Source organism: Nothobranchius furzeri, chromosome 2 (assembly GCF_043380555.1).
Source record: "Nothobranchius furzeri strain GRZ-AD chromosome 2, NfurGRZ-RIMD1, whole genome shotgun sequence".
NCBI lineage: Eukaryota > Metazoa > Chordata > Actinopteri > Cyprinodontiformes > Nothobranchiidae > Nothobranchius > Nothobranchius furzeri.
The window spans coordinates 13,086,152-13,110,821 of NC_091742.1; the positions used below are offsets into that span (position 1 = coordinate 13,086,152).

Below are 24,670 nucleotides of genomic sequence, written 5' to 3' on the forward strand. Positions count from 1 at the left end.
CTGCAGGCGCATCAGTGAGTTTGCGGCTGCTGCGCAGGGGGAGGGGGGAGAGGGCTGAAGCAGGAACTACCGTTGTTAAAAGAAATGTGTTTAACTTTGAAAATGTGGGTGCAATTTTAATTGTCAAAAACTCCAGCGAACCATCAGTTCATTTTGCTCAAATTGAAATAGAGGCCTGCCTCTAATACTGGCCCTCCTTCCAATAAAGGCCTGGAGCTTGATGAGCTTGAGTCAAATACAGGCCCGGGCCTGTATTAGAGGATTTACGGTATATTTTTACATTTTTGTTTTTGTGAAGTGCCTCGTGATTTTTATCTTGATAGGCGCTATAGAAATGATTGTTTCTTCTTCTTTTTCTACTTCCTGAAACTCAAGCACCAGAGCTTTTTTCCACAGAAAACTTCTTTCATACTAATTAATTTATTAATTAAATGAGTGAATGAGAGCTTTAAAATATATTCCAGTACTATTTGTTTTAATGTTCTCACTTTCATTTGACATGTATCTGTTCTAAGAGTTGTCTATTTTGATTGTGCAGATTAGTTGCACCATTTGTTTGTATGTTTATTTTAGTTAATCTTATTTGTTTATTTTTTTCTCTTGCCCCATTGATTTTATGTTTTATTTTCTTGGAACTTTGATTGAGGACCCAGTTGCAAACGAGATGGTTCATCTCAAGTGGTTAATTCCCATAAAATATAAGTAAGTAAATGTTGACACCTTTTTCAGGCTTCTCTCAGCTTTTCCATCAAAGCTGTTCCCTTTTTCCTGTCATTATAAACCTTTATTATGAAACACCAGGAGGGCATTATCTGGCCCCAGTGACTTCAACAGATTTGACAGTGTCTTTAGGAACTTGGAGCATATTTCTATGACTGTTTTTCTCCTCTGTGCTTGTTTACATGTTATAAAAGATCTCACCATAGATTATGTGTGCGATGAAGTAGTGTATAAACAATTGTTAGTAAAGTAAAAGCTAAATATTGAATGGTTGCACACGTTTGTCATAATGTAAAAACAAAGTGTGGAGAAAACAAGCGGCGCGTCAAGCTAATAATCTCTTATTTTTCTAAGACGTGAGCTCTCACTTGGACGTGAGTCTCAATTGTGACAGGCTTACCAGTTCCCTGTCGGCCTCGCCACTTCCTCAGGGAAAACAGGAAGTGGCTCAGATGAGCTTCCTGTTGGAATGTGTAGCAGCTTCTTGGCAAAAGCACTCCCTGGCACCGACCCGTGTGCCTGAAAGCAACAGGATGGAGCAAAATTGCTTTTGTTGTGAATTCCTTTCACTTTTAAAGCTGCGTGTACCTAGCGAGGGATTTTTTCTCCCCAATTACAAGATATAAACATTAACATCGTGTATTTTGTTTCTATATTGTTGAACAAATTCAGTATAGCTAATTTAAGACGGCAGAGGTTTATTTTTGTGGTTTAAAACCTTAAAATGCACCCATGTGAGCAACATATCTGATTATTTTTGTATAGATTAGTGAAAAATCACTTTCTTTACAAGTTGTCATCGTTTCATTAAGCAGATTCACTTTTTGCAATCATTATTATGGAGATCTTCTTTTTTAAAATACATACATATTACTGTAATTTCAGGACTATAGAGTGCACCTCAATATAAGCCGCACCAACAAAAAAAAAAAAAGGTTTTCCACATACACACGCCGCACTCAAATATAAGCCGCGGCGCAGCAGCCACATCTCCAGCGCACAGCGCATGTATGGCCATAACATAAGATAATTAGACAGAAAGACGCTACACGGAGGTTTTTCGTTGTTGTTTTAATTCAACAAAACAAATTTTAAACACGGGTGAACATGCCTGCAAGTTTAGAAAACAGCACTGATAGCATTCATATTTCTGGATGGTTATAAAATAAAAACAGCACTGACACGTTATTACCGGTAACTTGCATGTTTAGAAGAAAAGAACAGCGCTGCCACAGCATTAATAAGCCCTGGATGATTAGAAAATAAAAACTGCACACAAAACATGCCTGGTTAGTAAATAAAACACACTTGCCTACCAGAAGAAGTCATTCGCTCTCATCTTCCTCTTGCGCACTAAAGCCATTAAAGTCCTCTTCTTCAGTGTCGGAGTTGAACAGCCTCAGAAGTGCTTCGTCACATACCTTTTCTGTGGCGATGTCAGTGTCGCTGTCCGTGTTGCTGTCATCATCCCCGGGTGAAGCTGGCTTGAATGAGTTCTTCCCGCTGCCGTCTCCAGCACCGAACCATGGATTCATTTATGCCAAGCTTACGTGCGGCAGCACTGTTTCCCTCCTTTACTGCCAGATCGATGGCCCTCAACTTAAATGCGGCAACATATGAACTCATACGTGTAGTTACCATGATGAGGGGGTATGGATTTGAAAAAAATTCTTCATCGTGCCGGCTGCTTGCATGTGCCAAATTAAAATGAGCACTTTCTTCGGTTTCCACTTTTGACTTCCACCTGTTTCAACTTCTGCTAAAGCGCCCCCTGGCAGGTGAAGGAAAATCTTCAGTAAAGCCGCACCCCTGTCATGTTCTGAGGTAAGTGTTTAACCCAGGACATGCAGAATCAGACTCTGAGGCAGGATGTAAAAAATAAAAATCTTTATTAGAATAATAACTAAAGGCACACTGGAAATCCAGCGGGTGAGAGAACAGGAAGCAGCGTCTAGAGGGGAGAGTAGCAGACGTGAGTATGGGAGTTGCAGTATGACAGGGGAAGCGTTGACGGAATGACTTACAGATGGGAGAGAGGAGTAGTATGTCCGAGGAGGGGTGAGCCGGGAGAGCGAGGGAGTGTCCAAGAGCGCAGAGTGATGGGTATCCAGCAGGTAGGAGAGAGAGGGCAGACTGTGCAGTGAGCGGGTTGGAACCAGTTGAGAGGACGAGGACCGAGGAGGAAGACCGTGAGCTGTATGGTAACGCAATAGGAATCCAAAAACGAGAATGCAGGTTATGGGGAGGGATGACTGAGCCTGGAGCGTAAAAAAAACTGGAATTAGTTCAGAGCAAAACACGATACAAAATAGGTTCAAAGACAATGTTCAAATTTCACGAGGGCTGGGACTCTTCCGGTGAGGCGTAATCATCCGGCAACCAGAAGCGTCCTCCGTCCTCCTTATGAAGGCGGCCCGCTAATCAGCTGATGGGTCGCAGCAGCTGCTCTCTCTCCTGAAACCAGGGAAGCTCAAACACAGGTGAGATAATGGTGAGTGTGGAGAGTGCTCACCTCCCGGCTAACAACAACCTCATTATAGCCGCATGGTTCAAAGCGCGGGGAAAAAAAGTAGCGGCTTATAGTCTGGAAAATACGGTAAATCTTGGAGACACGTCCACTACTAGACCACCTGACCCTCATGTCCAAATGTCTCTTTAACAGAAAGCAATAATCAAAGTGTTTTTATTGAGTTTTCAAAAAGCATATCATTCACACAGAAAAGCTCGAACTCAAGTCCTACGACACAATGCAAGATAAAACTATACCCAGACAAAAAAAAAAGAGGGGGGGCGGGGGGGTTGGTAAAAAGTTGCCAGTTATGGAGTAGATGGAAACTCATCTTCAAAATAAGAAATGAAAGGCTGCCAGACCTTAAAAATTTTTTTGGTGTTGCCCTGAATAGTAAATCTGAGATGTTCTAATTTAAGGTGTGCCATCACTTCTTCCAACCAGTGGGATGGCGGTGTTGCCTTTATCCAGTTAAATAGAATCAGTCTCCTGTCCAACAATGAGGTAAATGCTATTGCCTTCCTCTGAGAGGCTGTTAGCCGAGTTTCCCTCGGTGCCACACCAAAGATGGCTGTCAAAGCCATTGGTTCCATGTCTTTGTTATAAATGAGTGAGAACGTTCTAAAGATGTTAGCCCAAAAGTCTTTCAGCCTGGGACAAGACCAAAACATGTGGCATAAGTTGGCTGGCACCTGTTTACATCTGGGGCAGGTCAGATCGGACCCCCGGTACATTCTTGCCAGTTTCTCCTTTGACAAGTGGAGTCTGTGTAACACCTTGAACTGTATCAATCCATGTCTTACACATACAGAAGCAGAGTGTACTAGATCTACTGCCCCTCCCCAGTCAACCTCTGAAATGTCCAGCCCCAATTCTTCCTCCCATTTCCTTCTTACATTGTCCAGCGAGGGGAAGCCACATTCTGAATACTTGCATATAACGTGGAGATTGTCCCCTTAGCGGTCGGATCTGTGCCCATCAGCTCATCTATCCATCCACTTTGTGGAAGCTCGAGGGAGGGGCTGAATGACTTTTTCACAAAGTCCCGAACCTGGAGATATCTGAAGTAGTTAGTCTTGGAGGAGATTCCATAGTCCTTTTCCAGTTGAGCAGCAGACCTAAAAGTACCATTTTTAAAAAGATGTTCGACGCATTCCACCCCAGCTCTGTGCCGTTCCCTAAAGGCTGTTCCCCCGAGGGCTGGGGAAAACAAGTGATTTCCATAGATGGAAGCAGCTAGGAGGGCATTCCTGTTTCCAAAATGTAATCTGAATTGAGTCCAAATTTTCAAAGAGTTCGATATCACCGGGTTATTTGTGTAAAGATGTTTGCTCAAGGGTAGAGGAGCGCAGACCAGGGAGCGCAGGGACACTGGGCTAGAGACATACCTTTCCATATGAACCCATATTGGGGTTTCATTCTCATCTAACTCTTTGACCCAAAATAACAACTTATGTAAATTAGCAGCAAAATAATAGTGCATATAATTCGGCAGAGCCAGGCCTCCTCCTTCTTTCTGTCTCTCCAGAAACTCTCTTCTTATCCTGGGGACTGTTTTTTTCCAGATAAAGGTAGATGTACATTTGTTCAATTCCTTAAAAAATGATTTAGAAATGAAAATTGGTATCGTCTGAAATAAATAGAGGGACCGTAGCATTATATTCATTTTAACAGAATTTATCTTCCCTGCTAATGATAAGGGGAGCGATGCCCACCTTTCCATATCTAATTTTGCTTTGTCCAGTGTAACCTTAAAGTTATTGTCTAGTAAATTTTTATATTTACTAGTTACATTAACACCTAAATATGCGAATTTATCCTTATGTATTGCCAAGGGATAGGCCCAGAAAGAAAGTTTCCTTGCCTGTTTATTAATGGGGAAAAGAACACTTTTGTCTAAATTAATTTTATAGCCCGACCCCCCCCCCCCCCAAATCCTTGATAATACCAAGTGCCACTGGGATAATAATGTCAGGGTTTGACAGGAAGAGGAGGAGATCGTCCGCATATAAGGATAGCCTATGATTTTGCATCCCCCTTTGTATCCGCACCAATTTAGCAGCCCGTCTCAGCTTTATCGCAAGAGGTTCAATTGCCACATCAAAGAGCAGGGGTGACAAAGGGCACCCCTGTCTTGTTCCCCGGAGTAGAGAGAAGGCAACAGAAAGCAAGTAAAGTTGTTTCAAACTTGAATAATTTTTCAGTTTTGCTGTTATTTGTTTGTTTTCTTAAGGGTTCCTACAGGGTCTTAAAAAGTCTTTAATGCATGAATTTATGAATTTGGAAATAATACCTTAAAAAGCTTTTGAAAATTCTTGAATTTAGAAATCTGGGTCTCAAAACTTGAGCTGTATTTTATTGCTGAAACAAATACTTGAATGGTTCGAATCAATACATTCCTTAAATCACTTTTACTGATTTGAGGCTTTGTTAAATGTGCGCACCACAGCCTGAACACATTGTATTGGTGGACATCGTAGTATTCATGTAGCCATGGAATAAAATGGAGAAACCAGCAAAGACAAAAAAAAAAAACATTTTAAAAGGCAGGAACACTCAAAAGTTTCAGATCAATCCACGACCAGGTTAGCTAAAGTTAGCAGGTAGCACATTAACGATCAAGCGGAGGCTCGAAAAAACACGTGAAACAGAATGATGTGGCAGACTCGCAGCTACTACCCACGCTGTGGTGTTAAGCGCTTTGGAGTCCTCTGACTCTGAAAGGTGCCTTACAAGTGTGGGTCATTTATCATCCATTTACCCGGTTGTTGCGCCAAGTCTGAGCCATGCTGCATTATGTTAGACGTTGAAAACAACGTAACATCGTTGGACAAACGTTCTCGTGGCCTCCTGAAATGTTCTTAGATTTTTCACACCTCTGCTTATCTTGATGTCATCCTTTCCACTTTCCACATTTCTTTGAGAAACAAATGAACACAATTTTAAGAATCTTGTTTTGGTTTGCCAGTAGGGCGGTTATATAGGTATTAAGTTTTTATATAAGTACTTGATAATTCATTTAGAAGACACCTGTTCTCCCCTCTTATGTCGTACCTGTTGTGCTCGACCAGGTAAGGAAGAGCTGCGAGTTGTTTCTCTCTTTCTGAATCCCACTCACTCCTCTCCTACCGCAGTGCTCTTCCAGCTCGCTGTTGCCCACGCACTGCTGCGACATTTTGGAAATCTGCAGCTCTCTTTATGATGGATGTAATCCGTAGCTTTCTTTGAATGTAAAGCTGTCACTTTTGTTTGTTGGCACTGGAATAAACAACATCCTGGTTTATTTCTAGCTTTTGGGAGATGTGTAATTGTCCACCCTTCTTTGTGTTCTCTCCTGTTGCTCCTGCACATCAGTGGATCTTTATTGAAAACCAAAACAATGGAACCCTGTTGACATTTATTCACTGTTAGAAACCATGAGACTGTTAAATTAACATAATTTGCAACTTTCTTCCTCTTTCCTCGACCTGTTTTCCTTTAAATATGTCTTCCCTTCTGAAAACAAGCTAGTATTTCATTAATTTACTTCCTGTCTTTTCTGTGCATGCATCCTTTACATCCCCTCTGAACAGTTTGCCTTCTACCTCTTTCTCTCGCTCACTACCGTGCATCAGCCCCGAGCCACCATGTTAATTACACCACTGTTCTTTTTCTCTGTTAGTCACCGCTCTACTATTTCTGTCACCGTTGCCGCTGAGCTCTCTTTTGCTATGCTGCCAGCTATTTGCTTAGGTCTACAGTGGTTGTTGAAACGAGAGGGGGTCGTGCTCTTCTTCCCAATTCAATAACAAATGGTTGTTTGGTGCCATCTGATTGGCACAGATTAGAGGGTTGTTAGTGGCGGTGCGGAGGCAGCTTCAGCAGAAGATCAGGTGGCTTCATTGCTGCTGTCTGAGTGTCTGTGCCATTTGCCTTGGATGTGTCCAACCATTTGAATGATCGCTCACACTGTTATCAGTGCAGTGGAGTGGACAAAAGGGCGAAGTACTCATGCAAAATCAATTTTCAGACGGTTTATAGTTTTATTTTTAGCTCTGCGGCCCCTCGTGGACCTGACTTTATCTCTGGGTCAACCTATATCGATGCTTTAAGAAATTAAATGGTAAGAGAAATGCATTTTAAACCACTTTTACATGCAAACCTTTTGAAAAGGTCCAGCTGTAGTGACGAGTGAACTCTAACTTTACCTAAATAACATTTTATGGGTGTTTGACGTTTTTACTGATATAGCACATTTGTGGATTTGCTTTCATATAATTGGCACATCCTTTGCTTAATTTTGTTCAATGTAACTTTTTTTGTTTTCATGAGTCTGGAGAGATGTTATGGGTAGAAAGAGAAAGGGGAAAATTAACTGATTTAATGTGATATGCAAGTCTTCTGTTTTGTGCAGAACTGCCAGTACTAATCAGCTGATGTTAAGTCTCTTGATTCTTAGGAGCAGGAAAGATTTTTGAACACTTTCTACTAATTTATGGAATATTGACTGAAATCTCCCAGAATTGACATTCATATAACCTCTGTACGCTTTAGTGGATCCATCGTTTTCTTCCACTGTTTATTTATTTATTGTCTTTTAGAACAAACAAGGTGCGAAAGTCTTGAGTTTTGCTTGAAATAACCAAAATGATTCGGACTGAAAGGGGAAAAAAATACCATTGGGCTCTTAGAAAGTCGTAAAAAATAATTTTATAAATTAACAACTTTAAGGAGATTTGATTCTGCTACTTTAGATTCAGATATTAAATCATTCACTGCCATTGATGACTAAAGTCGTCATTTTAGATCCAACCGTTCACTGCCAATGACGACTAAAGTCATAATTTGCATTTTTTTTTTTACTGTTTGAGCATCGGAACGAGCCCCCGCGCTGAGAGAACAAACATCTCAGCTCTGAAGCCGATCTTCATCCGCATACGTCACAGATCACATGATCAGGAAGCAACACATCCATGTGTTTGGAGATCGTTTTGGGCCGTTCCTGTAAAAAAAGTGAGGCGCGAACCGGAAAAGCGTCTGCCGATCACAATTCGACAACGGATTATGAAAGAACGGATAACACTCGAAACACGCGGATTCTTCCTGATGTAAGAGGTGAGTCTCCTCTTTGTTTTGGTTGTTTTGGCATCGACATCATGCTAGCGCGCAACGTTCTGTGACTCTTAAAAAAACTGTAAAAACGGTGAGAAATGCTGGCAGCGAAGTCCGTTAGTGATCTGGAAACGGCTGGCAGTGAATGAGTTAAAAGACTGTTATTGTTATGCACCCTTGATTGTTTTGGGACATTTTACAGACTAATCAAGTTGCAGCCCAGTGGCGTGGTTAAATGGCCTGTATTTGATATGGTGCCTTCTAGAGTCCTGGAACCCCATAGACGCTTTACAACACAATTAGTCATTCACCCATTCACACATACATTTCCCATACCTTCCTGTTAAAGGGAGTTTTCCTCTCCACTGGCGCTACATGCTTGCTTAGTATGAGGATTGCTGGAAAGATTCTGATTAGGGCCCGGCCGATATTTCGGCCGGCCGATATTATCGGCTGATATTGGGGTCATTAACAGTATCGGCTATCGGCCAAAAAGACGGCAGATGTGGCCAATATTGCGCAACCTTTCCAGCAGATGGCGCCAGCTTTATGAACTCATGTTGTGTGGCTCCACTCTAGGGCTGCAACAAACGATTATTTACATAATCGATGAATCGGATGGGGTCTCGACACGATTAATCGATTAATCGGATTACATGGGGAAATTTTTAAAAACTGCTAGGGAAACGTTATTTCTCTCCTTCCTTCACTTTATTTAACACAACATTATTAGAAAACAGTTCAATAGCAGAAAAACAACATGCCATCACCTAAATTTTCTTATCAGGTGTATAGACAGAGACACTAAGCTATAGCTCTGTGACCTAAAATGCTTGGTCCAATTAAACAGCTTAAGGGCAATTCTCATCTGTTTTGTTTGATCTCATCTGTAGACATTTATTATAACTGGGGATGTCAAACAACTCATTTTTAAATGTAATTAAACATAGGCTGTGAATTAATCAAAATTGATCACTATTTCCAAAAATGACTGAAAAAATAAGTTGTCCCACACTCCATGGAAACTTTCAGAGAATCCACAAATAGTGGCTTTCAAATGGTTTTGTTACTTTCTGCAAGTTTAGAAAAGAAGCAGATGAGACAGCATGTCTGATAATTTAGTTTTTCATCTGATAATATTAGAACATGTCAGTAATGCCTGAGGGGCTTTTATAAACACTGTATAACTAACACTCCTGGAGAGGGTATGAATTACACAGAGGCTTCTGGGGAGCCCAGTTATGAGGGGGGGGGGGGGGGCATTTTGCCTTGGCCCCCAAAATGTCTTGAAACGGCCCTGGGCGTGTGACTGAGTGTTGAAGGTGACCTGAATAGTATCAAATTTATAAATATTACATGTGTGTAACTTATTGTTTTATAGGTAAAAACGTGTAGTGGAGATAAATCTACGTACATTTTACTTTTCAACACTTTGTTTTGTTTTGTTGTTTTTATTGAACTATTTTCCTGTCCTGTCTGTCTCTCATCTTCCTGCATCTCCTCTTAATTCTCCAGAAAAACTGCTGCCTGGATTCTTACTTTTTCACCTCATCAGTTACTTCTGTGCAGATCAAAGGGATCTCCTGACCGCAAAGCGCAGAGCGCGTTTTCGATGCTGCGTGAGGTGAAATCACCGCAGCACAGGTGATGAGCTCCGCAGTAGCAGAGCGCTGCAGGCACAAATAAGACAGAAAATAGAGAACATGTGCAGACATGAACGATCGTGTGCTAATTATAGTTTTTTGGTTGCGCCACTTTGAGAATGGACCGTGCGCTGGAAGCAGCTGCCTGGATCGCTGCGCAACAACGATCAGCGCTGTGCCGCTCTCTGTGCTCTCTGCTCAAGAGTCAATAAATGATGTAATATAGGTAGAAAACTTTTTTCCGGCTCCCCTGGATGTGTAGGATATACAGCTCCCCCATAATTCGATCCCTGCTCCTGGATGAAAAGCCGGACATTTTCATCAATACAAGAACCAGCAGTCCGGACGCGCCGGACAGAGAGTGAAAAGTGGACACGTCCGGGGAAAACGGAACGTACGGTCACCATAGTCCTCATAAAGCGGGAAATTATAGATACAGTATTTTGCTCGTGCCCTGGGTCCTTTAGAGTTCGTGGGCCCTGGGCAATTGCCCAGTTAATCCGGCCTTGGGCGGAACCGGTTCGCAGCAGCGCGAGTCCCCCCGCTCATCTAATAAGCGTCGCGCTCACGACTTTAGACTCTTTTTTTTTTACGAGCTTAGGGCATGTCTAGCCTGTGTAATAATCCGGGACTTGGATGAATCACTTTTGAAAAGTTTTTAATTTACCCAGACACAGAGTTCTCCGGTACACTTGGTACCAGGGCAGCCTAGGTCACAGGTCGATGATAGATTTTGTAGTCGTATCATCTGACCTGCGGCCGTATGTTTTGGACACCCGAGTGAAGAGAGGGGCGGAGCTGTCAACTGATCACCACCTGGTGGTGAGTTGGATCAGATGGCAAGGGAACATGCCGCGTAGACCTGGCAGACCCAAACGCATAGTGAGGGTCTGCTGGGAACGCCTGGCAGAAGAACCTGTCAAGACGGTCTTCAACTCCCACCTCCGGCAGAGCTTTGACCACGTCCCGAGAGCAGTGGGGGACATTGAGTCCGAGTGGTCCTTGTTCCACTCTGCGATTGTCGAGGCGGCTGTTGCTAGCTGTGGTCGTAAGGTGGCCGGTGCCAGTCGTGGTGGCAACCCCCGTACCCGCTGGTGGACACCAGAGGTTCGGGGAGCCGTCAGGCTGAAGAAGGAGGCCTACAGGGCGTGGCTGGTCTGTGGGTCTCCGGAGGCAGCAGACAGGTACCGGATAGCCAAGCGGGGTGCAGCAGTGGCAGTTGCCGAGGCAAAATCTCGGGCGTGGGAGGAGTTTGGTGAGGCCATGGAGAAAGACTATCGATCGGCTCCAAAGAGGTTCTGGCAAACTGTCCGGCGCCTCAGGAGAGGAAGGCAGCAACTCGCTCACACTGTTTACAGTGGGGATGGGGTCAACTGAGGCTATAGTCGGACGGTGGAAGGAATACTTTGAGGAGCTCCTCAATCCCACCAATGCGCATTCCGAGGAGGAACCAGAGCTGGGAGGCCTGGGGATGGACTGTCCGATCTTGGGGGCAGAAGTTGCTGAGGTAGTCAAACAACTACACAGCGGCGGAGCCCCGGGGGCGGATGAGGTTCGTCCTGGGTATCTCAAGGCTATGGATGTTGTAGGGCTGTCATGGTTGACACGTCTCTACAACATTGCGTGGTCATCGGGGGCAGTTCCTAGGGAGTGGCAGACCGGGGTGGTGGTCCCCATCTTTTAGAAGGGTGACCTGAGGGTGTGTTCCAACTATAGGGGGATCACACTCCTCAGCCTCCCTGGAAAGGTCTACGCCAAGGTACTGGAGAGGAGGGTCCGATCGATAGTTGAATCTCAGATAGAGGAGGAGCAATGTGGTTTTCATCCTGGCCGTGGAACTGTGGACCAGCTCTATACCCTTGCAAGGGTGATGGAGGGGGCATGGGAGTTTGCCCAACCAATCCACATGTGCTTTGTGGATTTGGAGAAGGCTTATGACCGTGTCCCCAGGGGCACCCTGTGGGGGACGCTCCAGGAGTATGGGGTGGGTGGCTTTCTGTTAAGGGCCATTCAGTCCCTTTACCAGAGGAGCGTGAGTTTGGTCCGCATAGCCGGTAGTAAGTCGGACCTGTTCCCAGTGAGGGTTGGACTCCGCCAGGGCTGCCCTTTGTCACCGGTTCTGTTCATCACTTTTATGGACAGAATTTCTAGACGCAGCCGTGGTGTGGAGTGTGTCGAGTTTGGTGGCAGGAGAATCTCGTCTCTGCTTTTTGCGGATGATGTGGTCCTCCTAGCTTCATCCAGCTCTGACCTTCAGCTCTGGCTGGGTAGGTTCGCGACCGAATGTGAAGCGGCTGGGATGAGGATCAGCACCTCCAAATCTGAGACCATGGTTCTCGACCGGAAAAGGGTGGCTTGCCACCTCCGGGTCGGGGGAGAGGTCCTACCTCAAGTGGAGGAGTTTAAGTATCTCGGGGTCTTGTTCACAAGTGAGGGTAGGAGGGATCGGGAGATCGACAGGCGGATTGGTTCGGCGTCTGCAGTGATGCGGACGCTGAGCCGATCTGTCGTGGGGAAGAGGGAGCTGAGCCAGAAAGCCAGGCTCTCGATTTAGTGGTCGATCTACGTCCCAATCCTCACCTATGGTCATGAGCTTTGGGTAATGACCGAAAGAACGAGATCGCGGATACAAGCGGCCAAAATGAGTTTCCTCCGTAGGGTGGCCGGGCTCAGCCTTAGAGATAGGGTGAGGAGCTCGGACATTCGGGAGGGACTCGGAGTAGAACCGCTGCTCCACCGGATCGAAAGGAGCCAGTTGAGGTGGTTTGGGCATCTGGTCAGGATGCCTCCTGGACGCCTCCCCGGGGAGGGGTTTCGGGCATGTCCTGCCGGCAGAAGGCCCCCGGTTCGACCCATGACACGTTGGAGAGGTTACATCTCCAATCTGGTCCGGGAACGCCTTGGGGTCCTGCCGGAGGAGCTGGTGGACAAGGCCGGGGAGAGGACGGCCTGGAGCTCCCTAATTGGGATGCTGCCCCCGCGACCCGGACCCGGATAAGCGGAGGAAGACGAAGACGAAGACAGAGTTCTCTCCTTCCTCGCTGATGATCCTGACATGCTTGCGTTTAAGACGCTGCATCATCCCGTGCCAAGCTAAGTCTGACCTAAACGTTGCAGGTAACGCATGTCTTCGCCTGATTTAACTGAAAATGCTCCCAAACTTAAAAAGCTTTTACTTTTTTGACTCTCTCTCATGTCCCTCTTCCAAACAACTGCCGGCTCTCCCTCGCGCTGATTTGCCGGCTCTCCCTCGCACTGATCTGTCTGCGCGCAACGGCGGGCGGGAAGGGGGGGCGCTTTTGGAAGAGTTGTGCGACACAACGAATCGATGACGCAATTCGTTGCCAACGCTTTTAGTAATCTATTTTCATCGAATTTATCGATTCGTTGTTGCAGCCCTACTCCACTCCTTTGAACTTTGAACACAAATTATTGTTTTGGAACTTTTTTTGAATTTATTCTTATTTATGTTTGTTATGTGCAATTATTTCCTGTCCAGGTTGAATAACTTCAAGTTAACTTCCACAGAGTGTTACTTTGTTACAAAGCACAAGTTTTACGTTTTATTTATTGCTACATTTTTATTATTTTAATATTCTTATAGGGATCTTCTGTCCCTAAACTTGTGTGTTGTTAGATTCCCCAGAGTTGGCTAAGTCAGAAAAAGTATTTTGTAACCAGTTGTTTTAGCATACAGCAATGGAAGGGAAGGCTTGCATTCACCTACATAAAAACACTACAATGTGTGTGAATTCACTTACATTGTTTTATGCTAAACTAAGAAAACCAACTGCTGCCAGGTCATATTGGGCTGGTTATAAAATGCTTTTTCTGACTTGTCTAACTCTGGGGAATCTTAACAAGACACAATTTTACTGAATGGTGGAATATTCCTTTAAGCTACAATGTATTTGTGGAAACCAAAGTTTACAAGAAAAAAACTTGAATGTTAGATTTATGCTGTGACTGAGTTTGTTTGTTCTGTTGTTTTTGAGATCTGCTAAATAAATCTCATTTGCATTACTTGGAAACCCTAGTGAGTATTGAGACAGTTCTTTGGTGTGTAATAGAGAAATAGGTTTGCATCAAAAAGGCAGAGAATGAAGAGTTTAAGCTTAAGAACATTTTTATTTCTTTTTTGTGAGGGAGATTTATCGGCCATTATATCGGCTATCAGCCTTTGTTAAAAGTTTTATATCGGTATCGGTCCCAAAAAAAAGCATATCGGTCGGGCCCTAATTCTGGTGCAACAAGTCAGTGACTCGATGCAATCTGTCGGGTCTCCTTACATAGTCAACCATTGACTAATTGAAATAATGAACTGAATTCAGCGCACTGGCGAGTAGAATCAGTTGGAATGGTTACTTTGTAAAGTGCCTTGAGACGACTTTTGTAAATTGTCGCTTTATAAATAAACTGAATTGAAATCAGTTAAGAACAGGAACAGGATAAAACTCAAATGCAGAAAACCTGAGTAAAGTAGATAATAAACAAAAGGAAATAGTAAATGGTAAAAGAACGGTTTAGCCATCCTCCATTGGAACCTCCACAGCCCCAGACATCCTGATACTCGTCCAATCACAGCACTCTATTTGTGTGGTGGGCTAAACACAGTGCTCCGTCAGCCGGGTGGGCGGGATGTTACTGCATCTAAAACCAAAATGGCCACAGCTCCGTAGTTGTCCAGTAACAGCACTCCGTTGGTTTGGTTGGCGGGATGTTTCTGAACAAACAAAGATGGCGACTTGGGCTTTTCTTTGAGTCAAGAGCATATGGAGGTACTTAAGTCCTAAAAAGGATGTATTTGTGTCTTCTTTGATTGAGAATGGCAGACTGCTGTTGACTGACATGACATCTGTAGCTGTGAGTACGTCATGTTGTTTGTTGTCCAATAGCATACAGAAACAGAGACAACTGTAGATCCTGCCCGGAATCATTTGGAAATAATTGATGATTGATTTTCTCTAGTGGTATTCCTGCTAAAAATGTCTGTCCCTGGCATGAAGCACACCTGCACGTTCACATATACTTCATGTCCATCTGCTCACACCACCTCCATCATGGTCACTCGGCTGGGTTTGGATTGCAAATAGACAGATTATGATTTCAGTCATTTCACACTTAAGAGAAAAGACAACAGCAGAATTCAGAAATCCTCCCACACAGAAAGTAGACCCTAGCCCACAGTCGAGCTCTGCAGATGGAGGGAAAAAAATACCCCAACAAACCACGTTTATCTTTCCACACAATTGCAATTTCACTTTGAAGGGATCTGGGGTGAAACTACACCACTTTGGATTGCCGCCTGGCTGGCAACATTCAAAGAGAAAAATGTTTTATTTATTTATTTTTCTGCTTATCTTCTCATCCTGTCTTGGTTTGCCATTTCCTCATCTACACTCTGAGATGAAGAGTGTAAAATGACTTCAGAGCATTTAACAAACAGCGGGCCACCGCTGCTGCATTTTAGCCCACAGCAAGTTTCATTTACCTGCATTTCATTCACGCTGTAGTTAGACACTTTAGTACCAAATCACTTTTTTGTCCATTTTCTATATTTTCATTTACAGACATTGTTAAAAAAATAAATAAATAAAACATGATTAAAAAAAAACTTCTGGTCACTTTCCAGATCCTAGCATCTGGAAAATACAATTTAAAATGATAAAAAATGATCAGAAAATCTTTCTTTCTTTTATTATTTAACATTAATTAGACTAAGAACAGTACATTATACACTAGCTTGTAGAACTCATATTAGCAATTATTAGCGCTATCGGTCTACGTACCTTATTGGTAACCATTGGTGATGCGTAGAACTTCGCTCTTTAGCCAAAAACATCCACGTTGGTTTTATTCTTCTAAAGAATAGAGCTTTCTTTGAGAGAAAACGCAGTCTCCTAGCAACCCTTCCAACAAGCTTCCATTTTCAGCCTGTGGCTAATTGTACTTTCCACAGTTTCAACATTGTTGAGGCATGTAGGACGTGAGAAGGGGTCTTTAATATTATGCAATTGTTTGGAGTGTTTTATGTCATGACTTTGAGGGTAAACTGGCAGCGATGTTCTCTCTTGGACTAGAAAAGGTTTTGAATCCAAGCCTTCTTTTGTTGCATTCTTTCTATGTAATCAACTAGCCCTACACAACATTATCCAGCTGTCCACTTTCTTTGCACCACAACTTCACACTTTTTCTATAAATGAATGAATCTAAAATGACTAATCTATAAATTGTGAATCATCAAAGCCATTTTTGTCAATCGTCCTCTGTACTTTTAGTCCAAAGAGCTTCCTAAGATCCATGTTTGCATCTGTCTTCGCATGCATGCGTCCGCAGCATACATTGGGGCAATGGTGCACAGGAGTTAAGTGCTCGCCCCGTAATCGAAAGGTTGCAGGTTTGAGCCCCGCTCAGTCTGTTGCTGTCGTTGTGTCCTTGGGCAAGACACTTAACCCACGTTGCCTGCTGGTGGTGGTCGGAGGGACTGGTGGCGCCAGTGCTCGGCAGCCTTGCCCCTGTCAGTGCGCCCCAGGGCAGCTTTGGCTACATCATAGCTCATCCCCACCAGTGTGTGAATGTGTGTGTGAATGGGTGAATGACTGATTGTGTTGTAAAGCGCCTTGGGGGGTTCCAGGACTCTAGAAGGCGCTATATCAAATACAGGCCATTTATACAGGCGGACTACTCTATTCAGCTGCTGCCTCTCTGGTGGACGTTGGTACTGCACATTACTTCCAAACTTTTTTACCCCCACTCTAAAGTAAAGTTCAGATTTGGGGCAAGTAGCAACCCCCTAAAGGTTGGTTTATGCTTGACGCGTCCGCGAGGTCCGCACGGCTCCGCGCGGAAAAGTTGCATCATTTTGCGTCATTTTAACAACCACGCCCCTCCACACGGTCCAGAATTTCCGCAACGCGCACCTCAGAAAATTTCTAAGCACGCGGACCGGCAAGAACTAGTACGGCAGAGGTTCGTAAATACAGACATTTGTATGATTCAGCTCTCAAAGATCACCGTGGTCAACATGTTGTTAATAATTCTTGGAGAGAAATAGCTCGCACTGTCGGAAAAGACGAGGACGCTGTTAAAAATGCTGAAATGCCATGTTGTAAACAGTAATTTTTGCTTCTACTATGGTGTAGTGTTGGATGCTTGCCGTAGAGCTCCATGCTGCCCCGTTCAGTTTGGGAGAATATTGGCTCACCGCAGAGACGAGCCGCATGAACCATAAACACTGCGAGTTGTGAAGCGCGTTCCATCCGCGAGCCGCATCACCGCGCGGAAAGTGAATGCGTCAAGCATAAACCAAGTTTAACCGTGCCCCTGGTTAGAATCCATCTCTGTTTCATGTCCAAGAGTCAGTTGGTGTGAGAAAAGCACGACTGATGACAAATCACAATAAAAGGCAAATAAAATGTGAAGAAACTGAATAGAATTGGGATATTTGGCAACTGTCAGGACACAACTTTTGCATTTTATTAGCACTTATGTTTTATGCTACACACTGCCTAGTTAGAGCTTACATTTCTCCTGTCTAGCAAGGTGGGTGTGAGTACTGCTCCCAGTTTAGATGTTCTCTCTCACCACAAGAAGCCAGCTGTCACCAGCCTGGGGGTGAGGCTGGAAGCTCACATAAATATGGTTGTATGAGCTTGCTTCCTTAACCTGCGACAGATAACCAAAATCAAATGGAGCCTGTGCTCAACGCATTTGTTTTATCCAGGCTCAACTATTCTAATTCTTAAATTAGGGCTGGGCAAGAAATCAAAATGTTTTTGTACTACTACTACTACTACTACTACTACCACTAATAATAATAATAATAATAATAATAATAATAATAATAATAATAACACATCAAACTTATATAGCCCTTTTTAGGACACTCAAAGATGCTTTCATGCACTCTCACGTTCACACTCTGCTAGTGATGGTAAGCTACTATGTAGCCACAGCCGCCCTGGGGCGGTCTGACAGAGGCGAGGCTGCCATTTGGTGCCGCCAGCCCCTCTGACCATCATCAACACAGGCAAGTTGGGTAAAGTGTCTTGCCCAAGGACACAGTAGCAGAATACCCCTGGCGGGAGCTGGAATCAATACCCATGACCATGAGGCAACCCACTCTACCACCTGAGCTACTGCTGCCCCAATCGAAATTTCTGACTCTTATCGAGATAATTTTTCCCATGTCAATAAATTTGATAATAAAAAAAATGAAAAGATGTGTGTGGTTTGGGAACATTCATGTTCCTTTTAGAAGCTATACCACCTTGAGTCACGTAAAAATGTGACTCAATGTGATACATGTGACAGCCCCATCTAGTGGACAAGTTTTGATTCTGCGCATACCTGTGGTTATCGTCCATTTATCGTTATTGAGGTGAAATCCTCAATATATCGTGATATTGATTTTAGGCCATATCGCCCAGCCCTACTTTATATGTTAGGGTAAATCAGGCAGCACTGAGACTTCTACAATTGGTTCAGAACTCTGCAGCCAGATTTCTGACAGGGTCGAGTAAGTCGGCACACATCACTCCTGTGCTGACCTCATTACATTGGCTCCCTTTAGGTTTTCGAGCTAAGTTTAAAGTTCTGTGCTATGTCAGTGCTCCACCATACTTGGCGGCAGTAATAAAGACATACCCCATCACAAACTCTACACTCGGCTGACCTGGAGCTACTGACTGGCCTACAGACTAGGTACAGGTCTAGAGGTGATCGGGCTTTCTCAGTCTTAGCTCCTTCTCTCTGGAATGAGCTTCCACTTGATATTAAACTGTCACCATCACTGCAGGTCGAAGTCTCATTTTTATTGTTTGGCTTTTATGCAACTTGTTTTTATGCTTTTATGTTACTTTTACAATTTGAATGTTGCTTTTATCACCTTTTTATTGCCTTTAAAGTTTTTAGTGTATTTTATGTTCAGCACCTTGAGCTCCCGCAAAGGCAGTGGAAGACGCTACATAAATAAATAAAGATTGATTGATAGTTATATAAAACTTTAAACAAAGGCAGCCCAGTAAAGGCTTGGAGCGATACGAGAATCCTTTTATTCCACTGATGCTTTTGTTAGTCATGTTATGATGTAATCTCTACTATTGTGTTCATTTCTTGTTTTATTCACGTACTCTTAAAACCCAATAAAGACTAGATTATTATATATTTTATGTTGGATCCACAAGAGGACATCCTTTAATTTGACCTTTCACTTCCAGACACATAAGCCACTAATGTCTCGGAGCCTGACAAAGATGACTGGGGTGAGAAAAAGTAATGAGATGCAACATTTGTTGTTACCCGAGTCCCTTGTGTTGTTGTGTGAGACAGAGGAACAGACATGACAGTACACACTGGATGTCTGAATCATCTTCTCTCTTGTTTTCCCCGGGCTCTTTTTATTACTGGAACTGACTTTAAGCCCTCTTGTGAAACTTTTCCCTTTATTGTCACACCCCAACGCCCTGCAGTGTCCTGATAGCAGATCGCCAAGAGAACATGTCTACGTTTTAGTTGATTCTTTTATTTCTTTTAAATGTTGGTATATTCACGTTTTTTCATCATCTGGGCACTTCTAGGTCTTCCTTCTTGTGTCGGTCACCAGTTATGAAGTTTGTGAATCTGTTGTGAGAGTTTCAGAACCGTTGAGACATAACGTTGCTGGTTATGTCAGCATGTAGAGAAACAAAAACAACAGAAGCATGATGTGACACGACTTGACTCGCCAGTTGGTGTACAAATGTCTGACTGGGGGAACAGGTGTATGAAAAATGTGGTACAGCACAATCTGCATAATTTTGTCTCAAACATAGTTATTTTTCACTGACTGGCCTCTAGTCCACCTAACAAATCCACCTGTCCTGTGATTACCAAACGGAGCTCGTTGTTGAGCAGAGAGAACAGCTCATTTTAAACACAATACGGCTGATTAACAGACACATTTTGATTTAGATGGAACTTGTTTCTGAATTTGATGATTATGCTGAGAAGAAATTGATAATAGGAGGGTTTCAGTCTTTGTAATCTGTCTTCTTCTAATACGCTCAAGCATTTAGGGAACATTGTGCTCAAATTTACGTCTCCCACTCCTTCAAAGGCTTTAATTTGACCACCTTTTTTTTGTGTTCAGCACCAGCCTCTGTCAGTCAGTCAGCTCATCTGTAATTTTCAGGTGTGCATGACTCACTGTGCACTGGAGCAGCTTCACAGTCGCGCAGTGGTGAACACTGACACACCTGTGGTGCTCGGCAACAAAACTCAGACTCGGTCAGGAACGTTTGGGAAATTATCATTTCTAAAGTTGTTGAAATGTTTATGAATAGCAAAATTACTGATGATGAGACATCATTTCTTTTCCACCAATACTTATGTTACACATAGTGCAATCATTCCTTCATTCATTCATTCATTCATTCATTCATTCATTTCAGAAATGTAGTTAGAAAATGGCCCTGAGGTTCCTGAACACTATAATTACTAAACAGTTAATTTGTCGTGGTTCAGTGAAATATTGAGCCTTTCAATCTGTGCAAGGTTGGTTAATACAGAGTAGACATGTTGTGAAAGGGATATTTCTGCTATTTTGTGTTCATAACAACAAGTAAAGTGGAAAATAACTACCATGTCATCAGTAGATGGTTTCCTGAACCGTTTCTGTTTGGACAAATGCATTTCATGCCAAACTGGACAGAAGAGCTAGCAGCTAGTCGAGGCTAAAGAGGATTACCAGTCTTACAACTCCAAATTTCAAATGAATTCATGCAACATAAATTCATAGACCTTTTACATTACTATTGGTTTTGCATTGCAAAGTTATTTACATGGGATTTGTTGTTATTTACAGACTGTTGGGGAAGGTTCGCAGTCATCCAGGGATTTTATTTAAGTAGTCCTGAAAATGAACAGCTTGCGCTACTTGTCCTTTTCCTCGTTCGTCCACAAACTCCCTCTCACAACCTGCCGAACAATTACTTTGTCAGACGCTCACCTCGCTCCTCACCTTGGGACTCCAAGGTGTTACCGGACCAGCCTAGAGGAATACTCCCTCAGGTGTTCTGGCTGGACATGCTCCAAAACCCTCCCTGCAAATTTGTGACACCTCTTTGAAGCTTTAGCGTTGATTAGAGTAAAATTGCACATTACACAATTTTCTGTTTTTCAAGTAACCACATAGACTCTTTAAGTCGGCTCAACAGATTCCTATTTGTTTATTCAGATGTCACAACAACACCCTCATTGTCTTGTAGTTTTGTGTTGATCTTTCCAGCCTCCATCGTTTCTTAAAGCTGCACGTTTCAGTAACAGACAGCCTCAGCAGCAATTAGCAGCATTGAGCTGTGATACTGCATATTTACCTCAGGAATCGACCTTATTTAGACACCGTTAAAGGTTACTGTGGATGTGCCAGAGTAATTGGTCCTCAGCGGCTGCAGAAGGCCATGCAGCACTACAGTCATTTGTTTCAATTCCCAGTCTTCCATCTTAAGACTTACTTTAATCCTCTCCCCACTCACTCTGTTCTCTTAACTCCTACTATGTTTTCCTTACTCTCCCAAACTCTCATTAGAAGTACTTCCTAAATCCCAGTGGAAACGTATAGAGAGGCCGCTCTGCAGGTGTTATTTGGAACTCACTGTTGGTGTTGAGTTCAGAGACGTTGCGGTAGCTCTGCGCTGCTTCTTTACTCCTAATGCTCTTATATGAGGATTTCTGTGGAAGAAAGGATGAAATCATCAACTTTCTTTTATTCTTTTGTTAAACAAAAGGTAAGAAATTTGTAACATGGTTTGACATTTTGTTAGGGTTGGGCATTGTTTGATTTTGAACGATTCCGATTCCAATTTCTTGTTTCGATTGTGGTTCCTATCGATTCCCGATTCCGATTCTTTCAAGACATGGCATGCTTTACATGAACTAGCTAACCACAGGTCCTACTTGATGAAATAAACTTAACTTCAACATGAATTTTAATTCTATCAACAACATCATCACCTTCATTTAGACAAAAACGTGTTTTGGAGAAAAAAAGAAAAAAACTTGCAGCACAACCAGTGTGTTTGTTTCTGACCACAACCAAAGTGTGGAAGCAGCCTCTGGGATGAGAGGCTAAATGTCTCCAGCACATCCAGAAACGTCCAGCTGTTTTCAGCTAAAACTCTCAGGATGATCATGTCCAGGATGACTGAGAACTACACCTCCATGCTGCAGCAGCGTTCAGTCAGAACAGGAAGTGAAACTTAAACGTAGCTGCTGTCAGTAACAATCTAACAGATTTTATACATTAAAACTCAACAGAAATAGTTCAGAAAGGAAATTAAAATGTTCACAACTTTGTGTGTGATTTATTATAATAATAATAATAATAATAATAATAATAATTATTATTATTATTATTTATTGTGGCAGAAGCTTGTGTGGTCCACCACAGAGAAGCTGCTCTATCATGATGAGTTAAATTATTCTACAGGTTATTGTTCAGCCTTCTGACGCTCACACACACGCACACGCACACACACACACACACACACACACACACACACACACACACACACACACACACACACACACACACACACACACACGAGTGTTGGTGAGCGGCTGCGTCTGACTGCTGACGCTCCGTGTGTGTTTTTATTTCTGCAGTGAGACAAACTCACCTCACACCGTCCAGAGTTTGTTCTTTAAAGCTTCTATTAAATCCACCGTGTTGACGTATGTTAACACGTTTCCTCTACACTGCAGGAGTTAAAGTTTACATCATGGAGTAAACGTTCAGCATGTAGAAAGCGATGGAATGTCAATGTTTTAAAGCCGTCATTGGCAGTGAATGAGTTAAAAGAAAAAGGTTTTGTAACAATAATGGCTCGTGTTGTCAGACTGACAGAGTTAAGTAATCACGATGTTGATTACATTCTTTTAAATATTTAATGGACATTCCTGCTCATCACATCTTATGTGGGTACAGTGATAAGTTAGATTTACTGCCAGTTAAGTAAATGTATTTGTAGCCGAGTGCATCACAAGACTGATGGATATCTTATGGAGATTTAACAGGGATTTACAGTCCATTTCATAAACGGTCTACATCTGGCTAGTTTTCATTTGAGGTGAGTCACCAAGGAAAATAACCCATGAGTCTGGGTCATTCACAGCCTTTATGCCTCCAGCCTACGGTAGGAAGTGTACACTAGCTAGAATGAACAAAGTGATCTCACGGGCTTTAAAGTTGATAAACTATTCAAAATATGGACAGCAGTGTTTTTGGATCACTATTACAAATCACTACTGGTGTAGAAGCACAACCAAGTGATAAAGTATGTTTTTCTCCCCAAAACAGCTGATGTTCATCTGTTTAATTGCACATTGAAGGCTTGTCAGAGAGGAATATTTCAGGCAGCGGTGTCCATAAGCTGACCTATTCTGAGTTGCTTCACCACAGCAAATGGTTTAAAAGCACATTTGGCCAAAATACGTAATAAATCCACCAACGATGGAAAGACAATTGGGAGAAATACCACCGCAATAGGTCTCCTGATGTTTAAAGTGTCCTCTCTTGTGTTTTGGAGATGTTTATTTAAAAATAAAATGAAACAAAAGCTCACCAAAAAGAAACACTTACATGGTGCCATCTCGGATCAAACCATCTCTATTAATATCCTCCTGGTGTGTGTGTTTGTGTGAGTTATTTTGTTCATTTGTCAAAGCCTATGGCTGCAGCATAGAAAAAATATAGTAAGTTGGAGCAGTTATTTAGCAGCACAATAAATGCTAATCCAAGCACCAATCAAAAGCTCATTAAGGTCTTTGATGTATAATAGAGCTGCAGGAATTTAGGCTTTTGTTGTCTTATTAACTATTTGTTTTTTGGCTCAACCAAGTAAAATTGCCATTGGAAAGAAGGAAGAGAAAAGCACCAGCAAGCAGATTCTAACCGTTTAGTTTAGTGTTTTGGAAAGCCGTGCATGTCTGAAAAGAGCTAAACTTCTTTCTGGGAATCATTCCAAAATCTCACAGAACATTTTGTGCATTTTAGACACAATTGCAAGAATTAAAACTCCACTAAATAGGAAAATGCCCCAAAACAGTTTTGTTCGTTGGTTGTGAGCTTTCTGGAATAAGAGCGGGATAGCTCTTTCTCTCTTTCATACCATGACACGCACACGCACACGCACACGCACACACACACACACACACACACACACACACACACACACACACACACACACACACACCACAGAGAAGCACAAACTCCCCAAGACTGCTCATCTCCATGGAGACACAAAGTATGTTCTGGAGAAGAGAGGTGGTGCAGCATTGTGGAGAAACCAGCAGGAAAGCTAGCCTGGCATCCTGAAGCAGCAGCCCCTCAACAACGTCTGTACATTGTTTTGACAGGTTTAATAAGCTGCAGAGTTATGCTGTGCCTTAGACATTTGAAAGAATTGACATTGAATATATTCTACATTTCATTACTCACCATGGATCTACAATATGCACAGTTAAATACAGTCTTAAGTATAAAATGTAACACCTAGCAAGGCTTGTTATGGTCGTTGGCCAAATCAAACCCTGAAGCGTCTGCAGTTTTACTCTTTGTTTTTTTTTTACCCTAACCCATCAAAGCCACATCCAAAATTTTGACCTCATAATTCGGGGCTTTTACCTGCAACTTGGCTGTTAAATTTTTACCATAAACTCATTTTATTGT

At 42.8% G+C, this 24,670-nt stretch overlaps 1 protein-coding gene across 3 annotated transcripts in view; it reads left to right on the forward strand.

The window, feature by feature from the left end:
• sipa1l1 (signal-induced proliferation-associated 1 like 1) overlaps positions 1-24,670 on the forward strand; it is a 96,431-nt gene that overhangs the window by 30,288 nt on the left and 41,473 nt on the right. The gene's annotated exons all lie outside the window — the stretch shown is intronic.